Source organism: Nipponia nippon, unplaced genomic scaffold (assembly GCF_047370975.1).
Source record: "Nipponia nippon isolate SJK-2023a ecotype South Korea unplaced genomic scaffold, ASM4737097v1 scaffold_7, whole genome shotgun sequence".
NCBI lineage: Eukaryota > Metazoa > Chordata > Aves > Pelecaniformes > Threskiornithidae > Nipponia > Nipponia nippon.
Window position 1 is genome coordinate 50,320,011 of NW_028262391.1, and position 24,360 is coordinate 50,344,370.

At 42.3% G+C, this 24,360-nt stretch overlaps 1 long non-coding RNA gene across 1 annotated transcript; it reads left to right on the plus strand.

Annotated features, from left to right (window-relative positions):
* Positions 1 to 417: 417 nt before the first annotated feature.
* LOC148051069 (uncharacterized) lies at positions 418 to 24,281 on the plus strand. Its single transcript, XR_015700463.1, has 3 exons — positions 418 to 585; positions 2,601 to 2,704; positions 23,354 to 24,281. It is a non-coding gene; the product is annotated as an uncharacterized LOC148051069 (long non-coding RNA).
* Positions 24,282 to 24,360: the final 79 nt, after the last annotated feature.

Below are 24,360 nucleotides of genomic sequence, written 5' to 3' on the forward strand. Positions count from 1 at the left end.
AACTGACAAATCTTCTTGTGTGTGTATGTAGATCTGCTATATATTTAACAAACAGCATTCTTTCTCCCCCCACCTCCACAAACACACTCTTGTAAATCTAAATCAAAGCCCATTCAGGACATTTAATTTTAAGTGGTTTCATCTTACTGTAATTACCAAGTCATGTGAGGAGTAGCTAAACAATTGTCTGCACAACAATGGAGATGAAATAAAGATAGCCTCTAATTAATTCCATCTAGGTTATCATTAATTTTGACTGAGTTGCTCAGGACAATATCCTTAAGTCTCACAGACTTCTGTAAAGAGGACTGATCGCCAGCTGCTGCTCTTTGATTTTTAAAGCAGATGGGGCTAGTTCCAGCTATTGCTTAAAAGGAAATGATGAGGATGAAGGTAGAGAGTGATTGATTGGCTTTGCATAGGCTCTGGGGTAAGACTGCCAGAAGGAATGCTCTGTTGGCAAAGTAGCCTGTGACAATGTCTCCTAAAGATTTTTAGAGACATTTTGTTGTAATTTGTCTTTAAATTTGTAAGAACCCCTTTCTGCTTTATTGGAAAAAGTAAAAATCTGTGATGTAATGCCAGGTCAGTAAATATTTCATCATATGCTGTATGTTAAATCTCTTTGGGTCATAGTGGTGCTAAAGGCAGTGATGAAGGATACAAATATGAATGTTTCTAGTCTTTGTCATTTTGTAGAAACAAAAGATGAAAAATATCTGTTAGCTTGTTATCCTAGTTCTGTCTGTCAATGTAGAATTGTTCTCTAGTTCATTATACAGGGAGCTGTGGTGAATAATTCATTAAAACTAATTTATCTGAGAAATTCTGCCACTTCCTTTGTTTGCTGACAAATTGCAAAAATCTCAGATGGTTTTGTTGTTAGAAATTATTCATAAACTTCTGGAATAAATAAATCCCAGCTTGCTGGTAGGCTGTGCTCATTGGGAGTAATGAATGTATAAACTGACAGCGTGGCAGTTTCTCAAATACCACAGTATTTAGATTTCTTGATTGGATAGCTTCTAGAACTAGCTAATACCTGGCATATTCTTAGTTATGCATTGAAATGCAAAAGGTGAAAATCAAGGTTGGAAATTAGCTTTCTCTGACTATCTCTAGTAAAATGCTTCTGTAAAAAGAAAGCAGATACATGGCAAATTTGGGGATAAACTCTTCAAAGCTGAGAACCACCACCTGCAATTGTTAGTGGGGAAGGAAAAGTCAAAAGCATTTCCCCATTATGATATGCAGGAATAAACAGAAAGGCTGGTGATTTAAATGTTAAATGATGGTGTATCAAATATTTTTTCTAGGAACTCCTTTTTCAGCCTACACTTTCCTATGATAAATTTTCTGCTTCCTTTCATTTTGTTTGGCTGCCTTGTCATTGCTGTAGCATACACACCACCCTACTAATTCTTAAAGACCTGGTGCCATGTGCTTTTGAAGGTGAAATTCCCACTGAAAGCAATGTTGAAAAGCTTATATGAAAGATCTGTTAATGTGCGAGAAAAGAAATTGCCAAAGAAATCGGATGAGCAATCTATGTCTTATACTGGGGTTTTGAAATCGGTACAAAATGCATTCACCAAAACAATCTTTCTACTGTGCATGATATGCAGCTCAAGTCCAAACCAGTTCTTGTGCCCTGTTTAGTCTGAGGGAGAGAAGTTGCAGTTCTGTTTTTAGGAAAGCACTGGTGTCACGTGTGGAAACGCTGCCTGCGTCATCTGTTTGTGTTACCTTGAATGTGATAGCTGTTGAATCCGTTTAGTGCTCGCTCTTTGTGTTTTCATTCAGAAGTCTATTTCCTCACTTGCCCTGCAGTGTGTTAATTTTTTGAAGCCAATGAGGTTGCTATAATGCTTTAACCTGCCTTTTACATAATGGAGGCTACAAAGTTTCACCTAGTAATTCTTGCATTGAGCCCAAGAATCATGTCAATTCCCTCTTGTCCTTCTTAACACAGGTGGTTTCCCAAGTAGATAGTGTATTTTAGTAATTGTAGGCATGTCTGTGCTGTACAGAGCTGTTATATTACTCAATCGGTTCCAGGCAGGCTGGCATCCCTAAAGCAACAACCAGCACCCTGAGAAGCTACTAGCTCAAGTAAAGGTACAGCTTGTCACTGGCTATGTGATGATGTGCTGAGTACTTTAACAATCTTCAGCTGGCTTCACTTGCTCAGTATCATTGCTGATTTTCATAGGGAAGAGGCATGCCCATCTGTTTTATAAAGCTGTCATAATCCTGGGTTATAATCCTGCTGAATCTAAGTCTATGTTTTGAAATAAATGAGGACTGGAAGTGGGGTTTTTTCCCCCTTCACTTCTCCCTCTTTAGCAATGTTGTAGTTCCCTTGCTTCCAGTTTTAGGCCCTGTAAATCATTGCATGGGCAGCTTCCTTGCCCTCTAGAAATTTCCAGCCTGCCTGGACAACAGGAATAAATTGTCTTCTGAGACGCTAACACACTGAAGCAGTAGAGTTATGGCTTTCAGCCAAATACCTGTCCCCACTAGTGTGGGTGAGTAAGTCAGTTCTTTGTTTAAAATGAGAGATTTTAAGTGACTCACACATTTGTTCCTTTTCTTTAAAGGATTCTTCCATGCTGGCAAAATCTCCTATGGAAAGTTCTAGACAAAATTCAAGGAAGTTCTACAGTTTTGACCGTTTTCCATTGCTTGCTTCCGGCTTATTCAGGTATGTTATTAAATTAGCCATAATTCCTTATTATCTACTCTCGGACTGTGTGACAGGAGCAGAAATCCCTCTCCATGTACTAACGAACTGGCAGAATTGGCTCGTGACTCATTACTGAATAGGCACAGGAGGCCTGTCATTTTCCAGGATTTCTGACATATTTCCTCATTAAACTCTTCAGGAGAAAGAGGAGGAATTAAAAAAAAACCATGGAACTCTGAAATGCCCACCTGAGAGTTTTCAGAGCTCACGCACGTCTTGTGCATCAGGTTGGGATGTAAAAATCTTAGTTAAGGGGCTTTACATATATATGTTAAGATGTTCTAAATGTTGTCATGATGAGAAAGAATGGCTGTGTGTGCTCCTTCTGGTTCAAGGCATTCAGTAGCTTTCTCAAGTGGGGGTTTCTAGAGCTGAACTCTTCTGAGGCGGAGGGCGCAAGTAGCTTTCCACAACTACCTATCATCAGTAGTAATACCTAATTCTGCGTAAGGCGTAGTAATGTGATTTCTGTAGTGATTTTATGACTTGAATGACTTTATTCAGTAGTAATGCTGGATTACTGTATTCCTGCCCTTCTAGTTTCTTCTTCCATTTTCATTTGTTCCTGCTTTTGTCCTCCCCTCGGTTTTGTCAAAGGAATTCGTTATGCAGCAAAGTGGTCAGGGAACTGATGCAGCTTAAAAATCACCTGATTTTAAAGCCAGATCAGTCTTGTGACAGGTTCACATTGTGGCCTTTTGGGCACTGATGAGGAAGAAAAGAGTGGTAGTACCGTGAGCTGGTGACATGATGTAAAGTCTTTAGCCACATAAATCCAGCCTGAGGGACATGTTCGTGATGTTAGCTGGGCTCTCTACTGAAAAGGGAAAAAATACTGCCGCTCTTCTGAAAGCTGTGTTAATGTCTGACCAAGAGGCCAATCACTCTCAAACTGGAAGCGCAACCCTGAGATCGATCTAAGAAGGGTTGTTTGGTAGGAAGATGCAGCTCTATCTAGAGAAGCAATTTCTGTTTTGTGGAGAGAAGTACATGTAAACTCTGTCCACCCGCCTTATTTTCATCTAGCTTCCTGCGCTTTTGGGCTGTGACCCTATTTGTAACAATGCCAAGTGGGGTCTGGGGGCATTTCTTCTCAGAAATAGATTGTGTGAACTTATTGTGGGTTGACTTTTTGCTTTAAGTTTGGTAAGGGACTGTCAGTTTGGACTGTTGCACTGGGATATGCATTGAGTCCTGGACTCAGTGGGTTATGGATCCAACTTGGGATTTCTTTGGTACCGCTAACACAGACTTGGTCCCTCAAAGGAAGCAGTATCTTGAAAGATCATAAAGCCCTGGTTTTGGGGCAGTGATTCCCTTCTGCAGTCCCATGAGACCAGTTTCTGCACTGAGTTCTTCCTTTGTCCAGTAGGAATTCCTCTGTCTCATTCTCATGCCTCTCTACAGTATCTGCTCTTTGTTTCCTGCACATCTATATTTTTAAGATCTTATCTGCTTATGTGAAATATTTCTGCTCGTTCCATACATTGGAAACTGGAAAAATGTAGGTGTAATTCTGGCTACTGTTTCCAACTTTTCTTTTCCTTTACTTTCTAGACTTTGATCTGTTCATGGCCAGTGGTGGAGCATGCCCTCCACAAGCTGTAGTACCTAGAATTAAGTAGGTGTGGTGAGGGATACAACAGACATCTCCACTTTTAAGCTGGACCCCATCACAAAAGGCACTGATTCAGATGTGGGAATGGCTTGCTCTAGGATGGTTATGAGTCCCCTCCATCAGCTAGCTACCTGTCCTGCTTCTACCTTGGAAATTCCCACAGAAACTCTGGCTTTGGTCAAACGGGTTCTTAGGGGAATAGTAATAACTTGTGAGAAAGAATAAGAATGCTTTAGTTTCTAGTCCTGCAAAGAACTATTTTCAGGACTCAGGCCATAATCCTCCAAGGTGATATTAGTGTGGATAATTGCAAGAGATGATTAGCCTTCTGACTTTTTCATTTGGGGGGAGGGGGCGGGGTGGTTTGAGGGGAAACTGAGGCATACTGAAGCAAACAAGCTTGCCTGAAATGTTGTAGCCAGCTAGGAGCAGACTAGTACAACTGGGCAACAGAACCAGGTCTCTGAATACCTTGCTTAGCTTTTTTTTTTTTTTTCCCACCACCGCTTTTTTTGTTTGTGGACTCTTGATTAATAAATTTGGAAAGACAATGGGCTTGCTTTTCTTAGTTCCCCTCTCAGTCCCTTCGGAGTAATCTACAGACCTCTAGTGCTTCATGCACTGCAGTTTAAAAATGCACCAAGCAATCTCATATCCTGTTCTCTGACTTTCCTCAACTTTCCTTTGAAATAATTACTTTCCTCAGAAATAATTACAACAGAAATAAGCCAAGTGCGTGTCTTTAGAAATCCTTTGGTATTTGTGAGAGATTTTCAAAATTATAAGCGATGGAAATGGCCTGATCGCAGATGATTCTTCTGTAGCCAAGGTCTTGACCAACTTGTAAGTTTACTATCTTTTCCTGATGTATTGCTGAGATATACAGAATGGATTTTTGTTTTTTCCCTGTGAATAACTTTTTGCGTGGCTTCCAGTTAGTCTTGAAAAGGAACTTAGTCTGATCTTGAGAGAGAAATGCAGAAAGGAGAACTAGACACCCACACCCTGTTGCCACACATCTCCGTACTCATGCTTACTCTGTTCTTTGCAGTCAGTGTCTTGGTGTTAGTTAGGTCCCTCTTGGACATATAAAATGATACCAGGATGGTATTTCAAGTTGCAGACACTGAAACCAAAGGCCTTTTTATGGTGTCTTAGTTGTACCTCCTTTGTCCACTTGAAACAGGTTTTTCAAATATAAGAAGCTTACTTAACCCAGGGTTTAAAGCTATTTTTATCCAGTACGAAATGTGCATGGAAAGAAGGCATTCAGAGATAGAGGACAGCACTGTTTTTCTCAAGGTCTCCTTTATGCTTGGGAGAGGTGAAACTATTTTCTGGAAAGCCTAGGTAATATTCAGATATCCTGCACACCCACACTGTTTGGGTCAACTCTTTGAGGGGCAAAGAGGCAGATTAATTTGCAAAAGCCCACTGGTGCAGTCGGTTCAACTCAACTGTAATTCCATTGCTTTGGATGGCACTAGTTTCTACTGAGATTCTGGAACCTTATCTCTGAGATCTTATTGAGTCCTATCAAATGCACGTGGAAATTTCTCCTTCCCAGGCTACTGCTCCTGCACTGTTTGTAATAATAAGAGCCCTCCTGTGTTCACCTCGCTGCTTAGGTAACAAAATGGCCACTATTGTAATAGTATATCGAAGTGTAGGATCTTTTTAAAACACAGATCCATAGTACAGCTGGGAGGTTAGTAGAGCCCTTTATGCTTCAGTTCTCCAATATTTATTGGAAGTGTTTACGTAGGTGCCAACCTGTGGGGGGTGAGCTTTGCAGAATTGGAAATACTGGTGCAAAGATGACTGATACAATTTTGCGGGCTTTACAAGAGCAGCCATGCCACTATTGTAAGACAGTTTTCACTCCACCTTAAATGGAGAAGCATGTCTGTTGCCATTGTGAGCTTTTAATCACTCCAATTACAGTGCTTTTCCCATCCTGACAGCTGGCATGCACAGGAGTGCCTTGTTTAGGCTTGCATGCGAGGTAGGTTTCTGTTGTTTTTTTTTTCTTTTAGTTAAGGGTATGACCACAGCACCAAGCACAATCCTAACACCACCCAGCAATTTGCTCAGCTGGAGAGTTTGCTGATTTCACACAGCAGATGTTTAATGCAGTACCCACTATAATGTGTACAATAACTGCCCTTCCTGAGTATGCAGCAACACAAAGCATGCCGAATCCAGGGGGTTATTAAAAAGCCACTATACCAGAGTTAACATTAAACAAGAGCTCGGTTAAAAAAACTGTGCTGCTTGTAGCTGGAGGTTTAGCAACACAGGCTACTTGGCTTTTGAGTCAAAAGTGGGTAAACTGTATGGTAACAGGAAAAAAAAATGCATGTGAATCTATAGAGGAAAGCATATTCTGCAATCCGCATAAAGGATCAACATTGTCTCAAGTGTTAGGAGAAGTTCTAGTACTCAAGCCTCGCTCTCTTGCAGCTTCTCCTGAATGGCCACGCTGGGCTGACTTCTCAAGCAAGATTACTGAGGAGCTTTTGGCTAATGGAGAGGAATTCTTTCCCCTTCCTAATATCGTGAAAAGTTCTGACATTCTCACTGAGAATGTTATTTCCCAAGTACTTGATGAACAAAGAGACAAAAATCCAGTCCCAGCTGCGCTGAGAGCTTTCACAGCAATCATAATTTCCCTCTTTAACACTCACATCCCAGAAGCAGACCCTGTTGCTCTTACACAAATTCAGTACCAAAGCCTGAAGAAGGGCTGTGGATTTCACCCGCCACGAGGCCTGTCATGACTTGTGATGGGTCAAAGATTTATAACTAGCCAAAGGCCAGAGAGGAAGCTCAGCAGATGTTTTTTGTCTTAGTGGCAATGCCAGCTTATGCAACTCTGACCATCCAGTGTCCTGAACTGTGAAACTGGTTAGGCTAAAAATTTGCTTTTTAAAAAAAATTTGTTGTGGGTCCTGTTGTCCGTTCCCCCCAACCCCCATATAGGCTGCTCTTTGTCTTCACTTGGCTTATCCAAATAGTCAGACAGATGCTTCTTCCCGCGCAATGAAAGAGATGGTTCTAGATCATGCTTAGTTGGTTCTTGCAGCTGTGTTACCCAATATCTTACTATTACTGCAATGTCAGTAAACTCCCAGGTGTTCCTCAGAATGTCTTCAGCAATGTATTGTCTGGAAAACCTCTCCAAATAGCACTTACAACGGGCTGTCTAAATCAGATGCAAAAACCCTATTTGAGAAGGAGCGAGTCAATGCGCTTGCCACCCTGGCCCGTTAACACAAACTAATTTATGCACCAAAGCCAGCTGCATCGTGAAGTTCTCCAAAGGCACTAGGATAACCTGCCTACTTCCTGCATCCCCGTCACGGCTTTTCTTAGGGAGTGGGTAACCCCTGGGACGTGCGAGGCTGTGTTAACAAATGCCGGGTCTCAGACTAGTAAAGAACCTGCCTGAGAAGAATGGGTCTATACCAGCTCCCTTGGAAATCTTTCCCCTTAATGCCAGTGGGCCTCAGCTCTGTGGAGCTGGCTGCTTTGACCTTTATTTTCGGTTTAATATACAACTTCTTCTCTTCAGTGCTGAGCTGGAACTGTAGCTGCTAGTGCCTTCTCTAGTGATCAGAAAGACTTGCAGAAGTGTTGGCTTCAGCTCCCATACAAATAACAATGAAACCAGGAGCCAAGAAGTGTGAGCAAAACACACATACCGTGGCGAGAGATGTCATGGCTGTGGTTTTACACCCACCTCCCGTGCCCTCCTTCTCCCTGCTGTAAAAGCTTGTTTAAAAGTTGCAGAATTAAAGTTGCTATGGGACCTTTCTCACTTACAACTGGGCAGAGCTACGGGTTTTCTTTTGTATATGACCCCAGAGAAACTGCCTGCGAGATTACGTGCTCCCCTTCCATGTGTCCTGGGAGCTAAAGGTCCCCTTTGGGATTCCAGGTGTGCTCTAGCAAGCAAATGGGTGCTGGTTGTTCTCAGCACCTTGCAGAAGTAACCTTGGTGTGTTGCAGAGCAGGAGGGGCTAGTTTAGTATTTTTTTTTTTTCCCCACATCCAAGATTCAGTCCTGCTGTCCAAAGATAACTTCAAGCTTTCATCGATTTCACTGTGCAAGGGTCTAGATCCCAGGTTTGCGGTGCCCTGAATCTCCCCAGCCAGGCCACTCTGAGACCCTGACAACCTGCTCAAAAGGCCCAGCTTTGCTGACTGCCTGTGCCCAGCAACCTCTATTCCCTGTCCCTCTCCAGAGTAAGAAGGTGGCTTAGCGTGCCTTGGGAACAGGCTTTGAAATAAGAATTTGTGTTTAAAAGGCATTTTTTTAGTTGTGCTAATTAATTGTGCTAATCCTTACCCGAAGTTTGTGATGCAGGCATCTGCTTGGTGATACCGCAGGCAGTTGCAGATGCCAAGGCAGCTATAGGAGAGCTGCTCTGAATGTGTGCAGACACCAGCGAGGGCACAAACGCTGCCCACTTCCATGTTGCTTCAGATCTACTTTATTCAGACAGGCTCAGGATTGCTATGGCAACCCCAATCACAAGCTGTAAAGGATTCATGCTAAAACCCAAAAAGGATCACACTTCAAGGGCTTTTCTCTCTTCCTCTCCCTCTTATTTTCTCCATCACAGAAATCGCGCCTGAGCAGATGGGCCTATAGCAGCTTTATCATGGGCCCTTTGTGTACTGGGAGCCCTTTGTTCCCCGGCTTGGAGAGGCTGAGCAGATGCAGCTGCCCTTGGAGTTCAGTGGGAATATCAGGTGTTTGTTTTCCCGTTACTCGGATCAGCAGGATCCTTGCAATGAAATCACTCAGTCCAGTGGCTCTTTTCAGTTCCAGAATATCTTGGTGGGGTGAGGTCTATAACTGCTGGTATTGCATTGCTCAGTTTGGAAAGACTCCCTTACTACAGCTAGAAAAGCTTTGGTGCATTTTCTGTGTGCCAAAATTTTAGGGCTCTGGGAGATGAGCTCTGTTACATCTTGTAGGAGTGGTGTAAAAGATTACTGCCTCATCTCTTCCTTACACCCTGCTCTGAAAGGTTACTATCTATCTTGATCGCAAAAGCAACTACTCGTTAGCTACATGCACACCTCTAGCTACAGCTTAGAAGAGTACTGAGAGCTTCCATGGATGGAAATTTATTTGGCTGCTTCTTGGACTGTGATGGTTTTGTCTCTAGCTGCCTGCTTGATCCCATCTTGGATATCTGTTTACAGCTGCATAATCACACCTTTAATTTTTCTGTCCTTATCCTACTTATGCAAATAACAAGTTTACACACAGCTTTGTCCATCGGATGAGCTTTGTGATGAACAGGAGATCTGAGGAATTCCTTTGCTTGCCTGCAATGTAGCAGAATAGCTCAGGGGGATCTCTCATCGTATTTTATTCTCTATATGCTAAATGAACTTCAGGACCATCTTCCTCTCCCAAACTGCAATGTGAAAAGCAATTCTGGTCAACCCACTGACCTTCGTGTCCTTGCCCCTGGTGGACAGGAGGAATTCCTACACACTAATATTTTTCTCTGCTTCTGAGAAAAACTTCTCCTTTATTTGCTCTGAGTCACATTGGATGTTATCAGTGGCTTCGTGGTTACACAGTTCACCCTTCTGCTGCCTGCCTAGAGTTTACCACATGATTATCAGTTGACAGAAACTGGAGGACCTTTATAGGTGTGAACCTGAATTATCTCAGCCGATTCTGACTGTTTGCTGAAACAACTTCCTCTAGGTCTATCCAAGATTTTACACAAATGGACGTGGTGAGCACAACTTACAGAACAACACATTTGCAGTTGCATCCTTTGGCTGAACGGGGAACCGGCTGTATGGGTGGGGGGATTTCCTGGATCATAGCAGTTGAAACAGCAAATAGGGAAAATTCAGCCAAAAAGTCTTTTTCAATTCTCTAAAGAACATGCCTCAGTGAACTTCCAGACAAATCTGGCTTTGATTGTCTCTTACTTGATATAATGAAAAGAGAGATCTCAATTTTTTATTTTATTTTTAAACAGAAGTAGCAGATCAGCATGGTCAAAAGCGAATAGGAACAATCTGGGGGACTGGTAAATACTAAAGAAAGTAAAGGTGATGTGGGGGGTTATATTGCTATTGTCTGAGCTTTAAAGAAGAGAACGTACAGTATTTAATCATACAATCTTATATGATTGTGTTGTATGATTATATTCGTTAAATAGTGACGTTGGTTCAGTAGTGCCCTTGGTGCCTACGGTGGGAAGATCTCCTTCTTTTTGTTTTAATAGCAGGTCTGAGCAGCTGTAGTCTCTCAAATGATATTTCTGACAATGAATAAATGGCGGTGTATATGAAATGACTGGTGCAGCATGAAGACTCTCCCACAGAAATAGTTCATGAGTGATTACCCCCTCCCTATCTCAAGCATACAACACAGCAAATGTTTGCAGGGCATAGCAATCTAGCAATAATTATAGTATCAATCTTATTATTTCTGAATAAAAATGCACAAAAGAACTATATGTACAAAACCCCAAAATATTTCCTGGGCGTAAAGCCAAAGCAGAATAATTGAACCACATCAAAGTATTTCATGTTCTGGGGACTTTTTTTACATGCTAACACCTGAAAATCAACATGTTCTCAAAGAAAGCAGAGGTTTCGCAGAAACAGCCCTTTGTAGCAGCAGAATATTGTGTCATTGAATTTTGACCCATTTTTCCAAGGGGATCTCTAGAGGCGTAATGTTCAAAACTCGGGTGCACGTGCAAATTAGGGGCAAAAATCTAATTTGCACGTGTTTTTGCCATGACTACAAGAATGGAATTAAACTGAATTGGTGTTAGGGGATTAATAATGCTCCAGGTCTGAACAGCAGAGAAGTGTGAGGGGGTGGGAGGTGGTTCTAATTTCATGATTCCTGCCAATGTCAACCACGGTGCATATATGTAATTAGCCCACTTGATTAGCATCACGGAATAAAAATATGAATGGGGGAGCTATTCTACTCTGACAGCCTCTAGGCCGAGGAGCTGGAAGGAGCAGAGGAAGGCTGAGGGGTGGGCAGCGAAGCCTTGCGGATATAACAGTTGGTAATGAATTTTTGCTAGCTAGAGGCTTAGCGTGACTTCCTTTTCCCCTGTTCATGGCAAAGCTCCAGTCACAGCCTCCTTCCCGAACTGAAGTCGCGGTCTCGCTCCAGGGTACAAGGCAGCTTGTATAGTCCTCATTGCTCATGTTAAAAGGCATGGGGAAATGACGGCTCTGCTTCTTGACGAGCTGCGGAGTCACAGATATGTGTTCCCTGGGCCCTTGTGTTAAGTACAACAGCCCTCCAGAATAAATAACTGCAACCGTTCTTGCTGAATAACACAATTCACACGGACAAAGGAGGGAGCATTAGCTGCTTTTTTTTTTTTCTGTCCGCAAGCAAAATAACCAAGGCAATCCATCCATTCCCCAGAAAGTGGAAGTAGGAATAAGTAGCTGTAGAATCCTACAGGGCAGATGTCTGATAACAAATCCATTCAGTTTAGCTCTCCCTCATGGAAAATAAAGGAATATAAGAACTCATTATTACCAGTGCCCCAAGCAGGAGCTTAGCAGCTAGCAGTAGCGACAGCTCAGATTATTAGTGTATTTATAATGGTCTTCTAAGTCTGCCACATGGAAGGATTTGTGAGTCAGCAAATATAGCAAATAGGCCTGCAAGGGACAGGCCAGCACAGAAAGGAAAATTGTCAGGAATTATTCAACCCTGAACGTGCTCAGGCCTGCCTCTGTTTCCTTTAGCAATAACTATTGTTCTGGGAATGAGAGGTTTGTTATTTTTAATTTCTTTGAAAGCTAAGTGCACAGAAGGCAAAGATAAGTGTTGGTTTGTGACAGATTATAACAAAGCAGGTCAGCTTGCCCGAGTTGGCATGAGCGCAGAGACGAGGTGTGTACAAGGCTGTTCTACCAAATCACCCATCGTGCAAAGACTGCCGCCCAGTTTACCCTCTTAACCTACATTTGGAAATATATCGTGCTTTACAGATGCATATTGCGGTAGGTTTGGGGCAACTGATTGACTTTCTAATAGGTTTAGAGCTGGAGATACCAATTTAGGGCTCATAGGAAGGAGAGCCCTTAATCCTGTTCAATCTGGAGGTTCCTTGCAGGACTGAGACCACAGACAGCCCAAAAACAAAAGGCAAAAAGAGATGGTTAGCTGTCAGTTGTCTAGCATTTAGTACCTTTTTTTTTTTTTTCAATAATGTGGAATACCACAGTGATATATAATTTTTTGCATTTAAACTTTGGGTAAAAATAAATTACACTTGCTGCTGTGACTAGCCAGAAAGCAGCAGCTGAATGCTGTGACATAAAGGGGAGATTTTAATGAAACGGATGCACAACTCATAGCAGAAGTTGTTGGGAATGGGATGCCTAGTTCATATCAGTATCTTTAAAAGCTTTTGCTAAACACAGATCCTAATCACTTGTGCTCACTGATGGTCCCATTCTGCTTTTTTTAGCAGTAGTAATCCAGGTAACCTGGGCAAACTCCAACTTGGGTAATTATGTTCTCCTGACCTAAATTCTTCTTGGTGTTTCAGATGGATACTATTCTTGGTCCGATATCCTAAATGAGCAATTGCTGTTATGTGCACTCTTAAAGGCTTTCTGTGTTTCATCTGAGTTAGCTATGTATCGCTGGACATACAGCATGTCTTGGGTACATTATGGTATGTTTATAAACTTAAAAATGCCTTTGTAAGCATAAAGTGGGAGCGGAATTAGTAAACTTCATTTACATTTTACAGCATCTACTTAAAAACACTTTTGTTGATGTATATCAGATAGGTATTAGACTAAATCAGGTGTTTTAGCATACATACATGCTCTGTGGTGTGGTCATTGCGGGCACTTCAATAGGCAGTCCTAGAACTTCAGAATTTCTTGGCATTTATCACTGACTCCACAGAATGAATGCTCATAATTCCGCCAAACACTCGGTAATGAGAATTTCAACTGAACACTTCCAGTTCTTCCCAGTTCCAGCTGGTCAGCCAGTACCTGAAATGCACCAGTGGTTCCTGGAACTACTTGTCCTCCAGAAAGGCTCAGCACAGACTGGTACACAGAGCATAGACTAAAACATACATACAGATGGGTTTGGTTTTGGGGGGGGGGAGGGGGGGGTTGTGGGTTTTTTTTGTGGCTTTTTTTTATGAAGACCCCAAGATGAGGCAATGGCCTGAGAAAACTGCAAAAGGATAAAGTGGATCTAGTGGATCACACTGGGGACATCATCTGCATCAACATTAGCTACATTTACTAGACTTTCTTCTACATCTTGATTTCAGTCTAGTGTGAAATACGCACTTATTTTCACTGTTGTGCAATCTGTTTTTTATCAAAAACATCTTGCTAAGTCTCATCCTTCACCTGGTGCTTGGACCTTACCTGCCCTTTTTCACATGCTGTGATTTGTTAGATCTTTCATATCACCTGATTTCCCGGCACATCCCCAGACAGGCTCCCTTCACCAGTCAGGCAAGCACAGGAAAACAGCAAGGGGGGACCAACAATTCAGGGATAAGTACAGGAAACAAAGAAACGTGTGTAGGAAGGGATCAGAAGGGAAACCGGTGTCAAAACCCCAGATCTGAAGAAGGATGGGACAGGAAGTAGGAGGGTGGCTGGAGAGGAAGAGAGAAGCTGCTGCTGCTAAAGGACATAGCAGTAGAGTATGAAAAAGCTCTGTGGTGGAAAGTGGAAAGGTGGAGCGTCAGTAGGTAAAAGAAAAGAATAGAGGATGGAGCCGTGAGTAGAAAGGCCAAGGCCTGGGACTGGAAACGGGAAACAGCACAAAGCCAAGAGGAAGCCGGCAAAAATCCGGTCTCATCGGCGCCCCAGCCATGCTGACGTTCCCCCGCTCCCTCCTTTCAGTGTAACACCTAAGGTGAGCTGCAGCCGTTCGCAGTAAAAACTCATTGTTTTATGTCAGGTCACAGCCACGAAGCCATTACATTCTCATTAGTGCAGTAAAATCCATGAATTATATATGTTTGACTATATAAGTCTTGTTCTTTGCTCGGATACAGGCACAGTTGCTGTGTTAAATGGTCAAACAAATTGAGATGCACAAAATGGGCCAGGTCATTCCCTGATGCATTAAACACGGATGACCTTGACCCAAAATCTTTTAAAATCACAATTACTTCTCTCTGTCACTAGCAAAAGTGTGAGTTATGAATGCTGGAGCCGGTTGAGGCCACTGATTCTTTGAAATAAGGACACTATATACTTAAAACCACTTGCAATAAGCACAAGAATGATTGCAGTCTATAGCTTAGTATCTTGAACAAAGCATTCCTGGGATTTTGGAGAGGGCTCGGCAGTTCCTGTGCTGTGTTGCTGCAGCCACTCTGTGAGCGTCAGAACCCAGAGCAGAGCCCACTGTGGTGTTTTCCAGAGACATTAGGAGAATTAAGAGATTATACAATCGCTTTCAATTGGCTTCCAAAATGGTTTTGTTACTGGTTTCAGGATGTGAGTAAATTAAGCAGGTTAATTGGTTTTTATTTCCTTGTACTTCAATGGAAAGAAAAGTCAGAAACCCCCTTGCAAATTAATCTGCCTTGAACTCAGTCTGTTTCTTAGCATTGTCATTTTTTGCTCCTTTTCACTTTTGTTTTTGGGCTACATTCATGCTTCAGTCTCGGGAAGCTTTAGAGACAGAAGACCTTTGGTCTCCCAGGACACGTGTTGCGTAAAGCCCCTTTCTCTGTGTAAGCACAGACTTGAAATGACAGAAGCAGCCTGAGATAGGCAACAGTTTCTGAGAGGAACTGAGAAAGGAGAGAGACTTTCTTTAATGGGAAGTGCATACTGAAGCATATAACAAAAACCTGGTCAAAAGCCCACAGTCTTACTGCTACTGTTGAGCGTGGTATAGAAGAAAACTTTCACAGTACCATTTTCAGAACTGCATCATCATTAAATGGTTAATGATAATAACCATTACCACAATGACACTGTCTTTCTCCAGCCTTTTCTCTTTGAGCTGCAAGCATGGTACACACATGTTTGCTGTTAAACTTCAAGGCACTACCCTGGAGTAGATAACTGTATAGGGAGAGTAGTTAATGGAATCAGAGTCACTCAGTGCTTACCTCAATTTACCTCACAGTAAAAATAGTGAGGCTTTGTTTATGCTGGAATGTGCTTTAGCCACAGCAAATTGTCTGACGTTTACAGAACAGGAAAATGTCAAGATTTTAGACTGAAGAGTTCTTCCTGGTCATTCTGGAGATATCCCAGCCATATACTTTGTCACCAAAAGTTAGACACAGCCAAAGAGGTTCTCGGCATCCTGAGCCATTTCCTTCCTTTCATCCTTACAGGTGTGTCTGTCTGTATCACTGCTGTTATCTATGGTTTTGTTCTCACCCTCTCCTTCTATCTCTGAAGTGATGTGAAATACCACACTCGGGTCAGGAAAGAGACCTGTCGTGCTGAGGAGCTGATATATCTGCAGATTAAAAGTTTTCCCTTAGGGCCAGCTCTAGAGACTATGGCAATCCAGATGAGTCGCATGAGGTTCAAAAAGATCCATGCGATGAATGCCTGCTTCATGTTTTGTGTCTCCAGAGAAGGAGATGGCTTTAAAGGGAGGCTGTCCCATCCACTCCCTCAAAGCTTGTCATGCGGTCCTATCACACCATGCGCTCAACCCTACTGACGAGCTGCAGATAGATCTAGCAAAAGGCTTTTGTATATTGCCAGGAAGAAATCATGGTTCGGAGAAACAAAATCTACACCTTCTTCTTACATCCATGCTTGAGAGACAGTGGGCATAGGAAAGACAAAGGAGCCGCAGCTCTGGCACAGACAAAAAAAAAAAAAAATTTTCTCCTGCACACAAAGGTCAAGACTTTTTCACTGGAGGAAATATTTCCCTCCCACTCATTGCTTTCCCACTGATAAAAAACTGGTTAGTTAAAATAGGGGGTTTGGGGCTATCCAGCTCCAAAATTGACATCTGAAATTAGATAATTTAATTCCATTTTTTTTGCAGATCATCTGGTCTTTTGTGTGATTAGTGAATAAAATCAACATATGTTGGAGTTCATACAGAAGAGGTGTATGTTTCCTGTGCAATGCCAAAAGCAGTGAGCAAAATACATGTAGCGAGTGCTCTGCTACAGTTACCATAGAGACAGCACATTAAAAGAACCCTTTTCCTTATTCCTTATCACTGATCTAGAATTAAAACAAACACTTTTTCTCTTCTTGTTGAATTCTTTTTGCTTCTGTTGCACATAGACAAGGTGCTGAATTGCTGGTCGTATCTTTGTGTTTAAATCAATGAGCGACCTGTTTCGTGCATATTCCTCCGAGCTGCTGAAAACTAGGAATGCAGACTCGGTCCCACCATCTCTGGGGCTGAGCAGAGTTCAGATCTCTCCACTTTCTTCCTTAAACCATGCTCACGTATTTTCTTCTTTAGATGCAAAAAAAGGGGCTAAAGAGATCTTGGTGCTTCCTGTTCCAGGCTCGGTACGGTCGTTTCTTCCACAGCAGCACCTGACTGTCAGGGTATTTCTCTGAAAGGCACTTGAGTTAATTTTTCACATTCTTATCAGTTCAGATGGCTCATCTGTAAGAGCAGTTTCAAAACCCAATTTCAAGTGGCCAAAAAATAATCAGATAAAATAGGTTCTTTGGATTATAAAAGTATTAGTTGAACAAACCTGGTTTTGTGTCAGAGAAGCACAAAGCAGTCTGGAGACAGTTAATACCCTAGAAAAGCTCTGTAAGGTTCGTAAAGAAGGTACAAGATATCTGAATCAAAGTTCTGCAGACATTGCTGTTCCTTTGCTATATTCTCTGCACTTCTCTGAGGTTTAGAAAAGGGTCCTGATACTTGTTAGCTCCTACAACTTAAACGTATGTTGTTTTACTGAGTTGGGAGGTGAAGTGATGCGTTCTGGATGCTGTTGCAACGTGGATTGGGGGATGAACGTTGCACTCCAGCAGCTCACGGAGGTACACAATCTAGCTGCAACCTCATTGCACAGGGCTGGAAAGCTTTGCAGCTGAGGCCCTTCGGTGGTTATTTTCTCTGTGCTGTTTGGGGAAATGAAAGCGTCACAGTGACCAGGTCTAATAGATTCACTGAAAGGTCAGCAAGACACATCCCATGTAAGCAATGAAAACCAATTCTAATTGAGGCTTCTTTCTTTTTCTGGTTGGTTTGACTGAAATCTTTCCAAGAGGATGAGTCTGAAGAAAAGCTCTGGAAAAGCTAACAGGGAGACCTCTAAGAAGAAACTAAGTTTTTAAAATGTACAGGGAGGTCGATACAGTTCAGGTGACTGAGGATTTGTATTACAGGAGCCCTCAAAGGCCTGGCTGCAAAAACTGCTGAGTGAAGGCAAGACCCCTGTTCCAGAGTATATTCCTTCCCCTAAGCTTGATTGTGTCCAGGAGATAAAGGGACATAAACTAAGTGGTACACCTTTTCGCCACCTTCGATATCCCCTCCCCAATTTTAACATCTACCCTGAATCTATTTTCTGCTCTATACTATTTTGTTACTAACTGCACAATAATTCTTCAATTACTGTAGACTGCAGAACAGGGAAATCCGTCTGTTGGATGCTCTGTGTCCTTACGACTCTTCCTGACCTAAATTTGGAAAGGCTCCACCTTGCGTCCCCTTTCCCTCAGGGTGTTAACCTGTCAGTGCCTGGGAGTCAGACTGAAGTACCAAGTGCCAGCAGTCTGCCCTGTCTGGCTCCCAGCAATTAATAGTCTTGCAGAAGGGACAGATGAACTGCATATGAAGCAGCATCCTGAATCACGCTGTAATTTGTAGGCCGTGATATTCAAGTCGTGAAACCAGAGCTGTTTACTTACATATGCAAAGCCAGAAGCTGGTGATGTAAAATTCCCTTTCTGCTTCAGGGAAAAGAAAGTTTTGGATCCCAGAGGATGTCTGTAGGAATAAACTGAGATCCCAAATTAGATGCTGCCCCTTTTTGTCCTCATCTGGGCAATTGGCGCTGTTTGTGTGGTGTGATAAAGAGCAACACGTAATTCAGGGTGAGAAGGACCAAGCATCCAGCAGTGTTGGTGAGGCAGGAGGTGGTGTCTGGGGTTTTTTTAAGTATTTGTACACTGTAACTTTATGATTCTGTTGACTTTCACATACAGTAATAAGCACTTTTACATCTTCAAAGTGCTTACAGATACTATCTCACTTAATCTCCTAGGGAAGGAAAATAAGAAAATGATCAGTAACAGATAAGTAAAAACTCAAAGCTTAAGGGGAATTAAAGACCTGATGTCAAGCTAAATCAAAGCAATGGAAATGAGCTGGAACTTGGATCTAGCCAAGGTTTCTAGTAGGCACAAGTGAATTTCACCACTCTGACTATGGTCTAGGTGTGGAGGCCCTTGTCTGGTGACAGGACAGAACTATATGAAGAGCTGAGCTAAGATCCCTGGGGAACAGGGCTCGTGCTTTCATTGCCAGCAGGACGGTGGGACTGGCAATAGCTGGTGCAGAGAAAACCGCTCTGCCTCCAGCCCCGTGCAGTTGCCATTTGAGTCCTTCCACCAGGGCAGCGAGCTCATGGCTCTCCTTAGTAACTGCCTACCTTGCCCTGGCCAGAGCCAGCCCTGCTGCAGCCCTTCTGTGACTTGCCGTTGTCACTATGCTGGGAATAAATGTCACATGAAGGAATAAATTAGAGCTCAGAGCGCCCGAATCTCGGAGAAATGCCCAGTGTACAAGTTAACACAGTACCTCTCACAAAGATCTTGGCTTATTTTGTTACATGGGATGCCAGCTGGATGAAAATATTTCTTTTTGGATGGTAGTTATAGAAGAATAGGAGGACATGGGGGTCATAGAAAGCTAAAATCTTTGCAAGAGCCAAGTGCTGGTTTGAATGCGCTCCTTTCTTTCAAGATTTTCAGCTATTCCCTGCATGCTTAGAAACACTTTCTGAAGAACCATTTTTGAAGTGGTACAGCACAAGAAAAGCATTCCTCCTTCAGAGAGCACTGAATACTAATTTACTGTTGGCAGGTTGTGGAAAAAAAAGACTCATCATGGTCCCCTTTTACAAGGATGTTTTTTTCCTGTCCTTTTTGAATTTAATAATGTGTCAAATTAGGGTTAAAGTGCTCTGTTTCCTCAGCTCTACTCTGACTTTGATGCTATACAAGACCTACCCAACACTGCTTTTCTATGGCACTGCTCAGATATAAGAATGTCGCAAAGGCATTCTGTAAAGCTGCTAAGTAGGCAATGTTAAGCAGTGGCAAGTGAAAGGAGTATGTAAACATGGCAGGCATTATATCCACCCCAATGTCCTATGTACTGATGTGAGCACTGGCACCAGTTAAGACATGACTGGTTTTATGTCTGGCTGGCCAGCACATCCCAGCTAGACACCAGACTGGCTTTGAAAACCCTATTCAGTCACCAGCTCTTGGATAAATTTTTAGTAGGTCAATTCTCAGATCTTAAACATCTGAGCACTGTTTGGCTGAGGAACCTCATTGCTTCAGGTTAGAATCCACGTGTGCTGTGTATTTTGCTTTTGTTCAAAATTCCTTTAGAGTAAGTTGGATCTTGGGGGAAAAAAAAAAAAAATTCCCCCACAGCTCCTCAAACTTTACCCATCTAAAGGCTCCCTTTGTCCTTGTGGGACACGTCAGGGTCCTTTTAGAAAGAGCCTGATGTCCCACAGTACCATTGTAACCGAGGCAAATAAAAGCCCCCTTGGCCATGCATTGGGGCAGAGCATAGGCCTGCCCTTCTCCTCCAGGGAAATCCCGCCCAATTGCCTCAAGCCTGTACCTGCCTATTGCCTTGCTAATACAGACACAAGGGAAGTCTAGACTCAGGTGCAAATTGGCAATAATTTCTGAGCCAAGCTAGGTTTTATGTTGTAATGATGGTTCATTAAACTAAATTATGTCTTCAGTGACGTCTTTGAATCATTTTATTGTTTTCGGAGAATTAATTATGAAGACATTCCTGGTTTGTGAAGCTTAAATAGGCAAATGCATCTATAGATGTTGTCCATCACTTGGATTATAGGATTGTATATTAACAGCCATGAAAACATGTGGAAATTAGTATTCAATGGATCTTAGAGCTCGTCATTACAAAACACAGGACAATCCAAATGTGTAAAATGCATGCACCTTGGAAACAACCACTTTAAAAGTGTTGTGTCTGTGTGGTGGTTAGACCATAATCTATGTACTGATTCACTGTTTAAAAAAAAAAAAAGTCCACTGTACTCCTAGACCTCCATAAATCTCCAGATATTTACAGGAACGGTTTCCTTTTTTACTTATGATCAAGTAGTGGTTTAGAGCAGGGCTGGCTGATAGGCAGAGAAATCGGGCATGTCCAGACCTGCCATACAGACAATAAAAGTGATGTACTGTGAGAAGCGGGGACTTAAATCCCTTTTTATGTGAGATGCTGAAATGACTCTAAAAAGCTGTCATTACCACGGTTTGTCTGACCTAGAGCCGAAGGTATATTCAAAAATGAATCAAACTATACTGAGCTTTGGAGGAATATCAAATGTGAAGTGGTGTTTGGTTCATATGCTATTCATTTCCCAGATATTGGATAAATGCAAGGTTGAATGAGGAAAGAACAATAAGAGAGCGAAGTGCAGGTATCCAACTAGCTCACAATATCCGATGCTTTTGATAACATAATTATAACCGTAATGTTACAGTCTTCTATTCTGTGCAAGCAGTGTCAGGTAACACAGGTGACAACCTGGTATTCATTATATTGATCTGAATTCATGCACGATTTTTTCAGATCCTGTAGCTTATTTTGAGGTGGATTGCACAGTGAAATTAAACAGAATGACCCCAAAACGATTGGACTCTTTGTAAGCATGCACTGCACACGTGGCTATGGAAAAGTTATCTTGCAATTTTTATCTTTGCTTCTCTGGGTGAATTCCTTTAGTGGTACTATGCTTTAAGACCTGAGAGGTCAAGCCTGGGAGTACTTTCCAGTTCTGAATGGTCCTGTACTGGAACAAGTAGCTCGAATCTGCAGAAAGACTTATCCAGAGATCTTACCAAAGAGGCTGTTGTCATACTAAAATGGGACGTTAAGGTCTTGTTCTGAATTTCAGCTGCGTCTCTCCCTGGCCTTTGGCATGACACACGTGTTTATATTAATGACGGTGTGTAATTCCTGCCATTGATTGCATCCATGATAAATTTATTTACATAATTAACATCCGCATGTATAATCTGGAAGGAATCAACACAGAGCAGAATTATGTCAGCCTAGTGTTTAAAGCTGGTTTTTGAAATTATACGTTCTGCATGAAGATATTCTGAGTTGAAAGCAAGGCTCAGCCTAGTCTGTTCAGGCTGTGCCCTTGGTTTTGCCTTACTCCCAAGCGCAATTACAAGGGAGTCTGTGGTAGCTGCATAGAAATTGTTTTGGTTAAGAACTTCCTTTTCTTGGTATAAATCAGAGCCCAGCTCTGACTTAGCTGATGTGACTGTAGCAGGAATTCCCTTAAACCAGCAGAGTAGAGAGCACAGTTCAGTTCTGTCCTCTTCCTTCTTGCATCTCTCAGGGTTATCATAGTCCCCCCCTGGACCCTTTTGAAGAATACAGCAAAAAATACTCACTTTCTCCTTTAGCCTTTTAATTGTGTTTAGTATGTTTTTTCTTTTTCTCCCAGTGTCTTCTCAGTCTTGTTTTCTCTTTTCCTTCCTCATTTCATCTAAGCTCGGTTTCATGTTGAGTGAAGTACCATCCCCTGTAACAGGCAATTTCATTTAAAAAGAGATAACACCTAGTCTTTTTTTTTCCTTTTTGTAGCAGTCTCCTTCAAGTAGGCAAAGGTTTTCTGCATTGTATTCTGTAATTAACTTGTCTTTGAATCAACCAGTACACTCTACTAATGCAAATAATTTTCTAGCTAAGATCATTCATTGATTGAAAGAAAATTCATTTTTTAATCAAAGTAATATTAAAAACTAACTCAGCTGGTTTAGTGGTTCTGAAAACGGGGCAATGGAAAATTTGCTAAGGATGTCGATATTCATGAAAGCTTTGATTGGATCTGAATGGGGGTGCTTTCCACATCCTGCAGTTATACATAAGCCACATTATAGTTCCTCTTCCAAAATATTTCCATTCTGCAGTAGAATGGATCTTGGGCCTTTCAAAATGTCTAGGAAAAGAATCTGAGGGAGAGACAAGAGAAATGGCTTTTATCCATCTCAGACTACTTAGTCACTGGCTGGAAGGACACCTGTGAGAGATACAGGAGGCTTAAACACCTTCTCCAAAACAAAGATCACTTTAGTGTTTCCTAGCTAAAGCTGGAACCAGGGTAAACGTGGGAGCAGTAGCGGGGCAGAAATACTGCCGAGTGGCATTGTCTGTGAAGAAGGGGGGTGGGAAAGTGTTTAGGATGCTCACGATCCCGGCATCAGTCTGCTCCAGCCCCCTTCCCCGATGAAGGGTGGGATGGGCTCTCCATCATTCCGAGAGAATGAGTATTCCTCTCCTTGGAGCCTCAGGCCAGAAATTCACGCCATACTGAACCTGGTCCATATGTTCCTACAGAAAGTTCATGTTTCAGCAATCAAGTGTTTTTGTCACAAAAAAGAATACAGAGTTTTGCTGTTGACTTCAGTACGGCCAAGATTCCACTTGTAAGTTGCCTTAAAATCTTTGCCACTTGGCTGCAGCTCATTTCTCTTACAAATCCCTGGGGTCATGATTCAACAAGACAATAAATCCAGCTTAAGGGCTTCTTGTGTCGGATCAGAACAGTCATGACACAGAGCACTGATCCAGAGTAAGCAAACTTGCCTATTCAAATGTATTAAAAAATAAAGCTTATGTTGGATCAGAAGTCTCACTCCTAGATGAGGCACCCTCTGTGGCTACTGCTCCAACATTTTTACTTTATCAGAAATTGTCTGTCCTCTTCTAGGCAGGGGAAAAGTAGCGTAAACACTGTGTTCTGCACTCCAGCTACTTCACCAGAAATAAGATCATGTGCTGATGTCTGATCCACATCGAATGTGTACTTCTGGCAGATCAGCAATGCAGAGGTCTGGTATTAATGATCACAGAACCAGAGCCTCAGTCCAGAAGCGTGGGAAGATGCCTGAAAAAAGAAACAGTGCTTTTTCAGAGGCACTCGGAGAAGATCAGGGAGCCGTTTCTCCTGGTCCTTTCATCAGGGAAGTGAGCAAAGCTGCACAGGCAAATCGCTGCAAAGAATTCTTCCTTAAGCACTGGAGAGACTTAAGAGTCCAATGAGATATCGCCAAATGAGGAAGCAGCTGTGAAACATTCCAGCTGTGGCTGGAATGAAGAGCTATTCCTCGCCAGTCCATCACGTGAAGATTTCCTAAGCTGGCCCCTGCAGAACATTGCTGGTGGTAAATGACTGAAGCGGTCAGGCCTGAAATAGTTTGAGTACTTTGTCACAGCGAGGAAAATCTTAGCAAATCAAGGTGATTCATTTAATAAATTCCTTTGGCTAATAGCATCTGATTTTAAGGAAATAAATTATACTTTCACATAAAGCAAGTAGCAGTTCCAAACTGAGTTCCTATTGAGAAAAAGAAATGATCCCTGATTGCAAATTTGCTTGAGTTTTTCTGGACATTTTTGTGGCCCAAAGCCATCCGTGCATTTGCTTTCAGTATTTCAACAAGACACCTTTTCTGTGAGACATGTTATTGTGTAATGAAGTTTTATTACCCATTCCCATTTGGGCACTTTGACTCAAGGAGTAACTTCATAGTGCGACAGAGGTGAACATTTCACACTAACCGCAGACATTTCTTTGTGGTTGCTTGACCATGCTGCTAAATCCTCCTGGTGACAGAAATAATAACTAAGACATCTGAGGTCACGTTCACGATAGCCAGAAGGATCCTGCAGTCTCTTCCAGAAAACAAGGGCTTGCGGTAAACAAGGGAGAGGCTT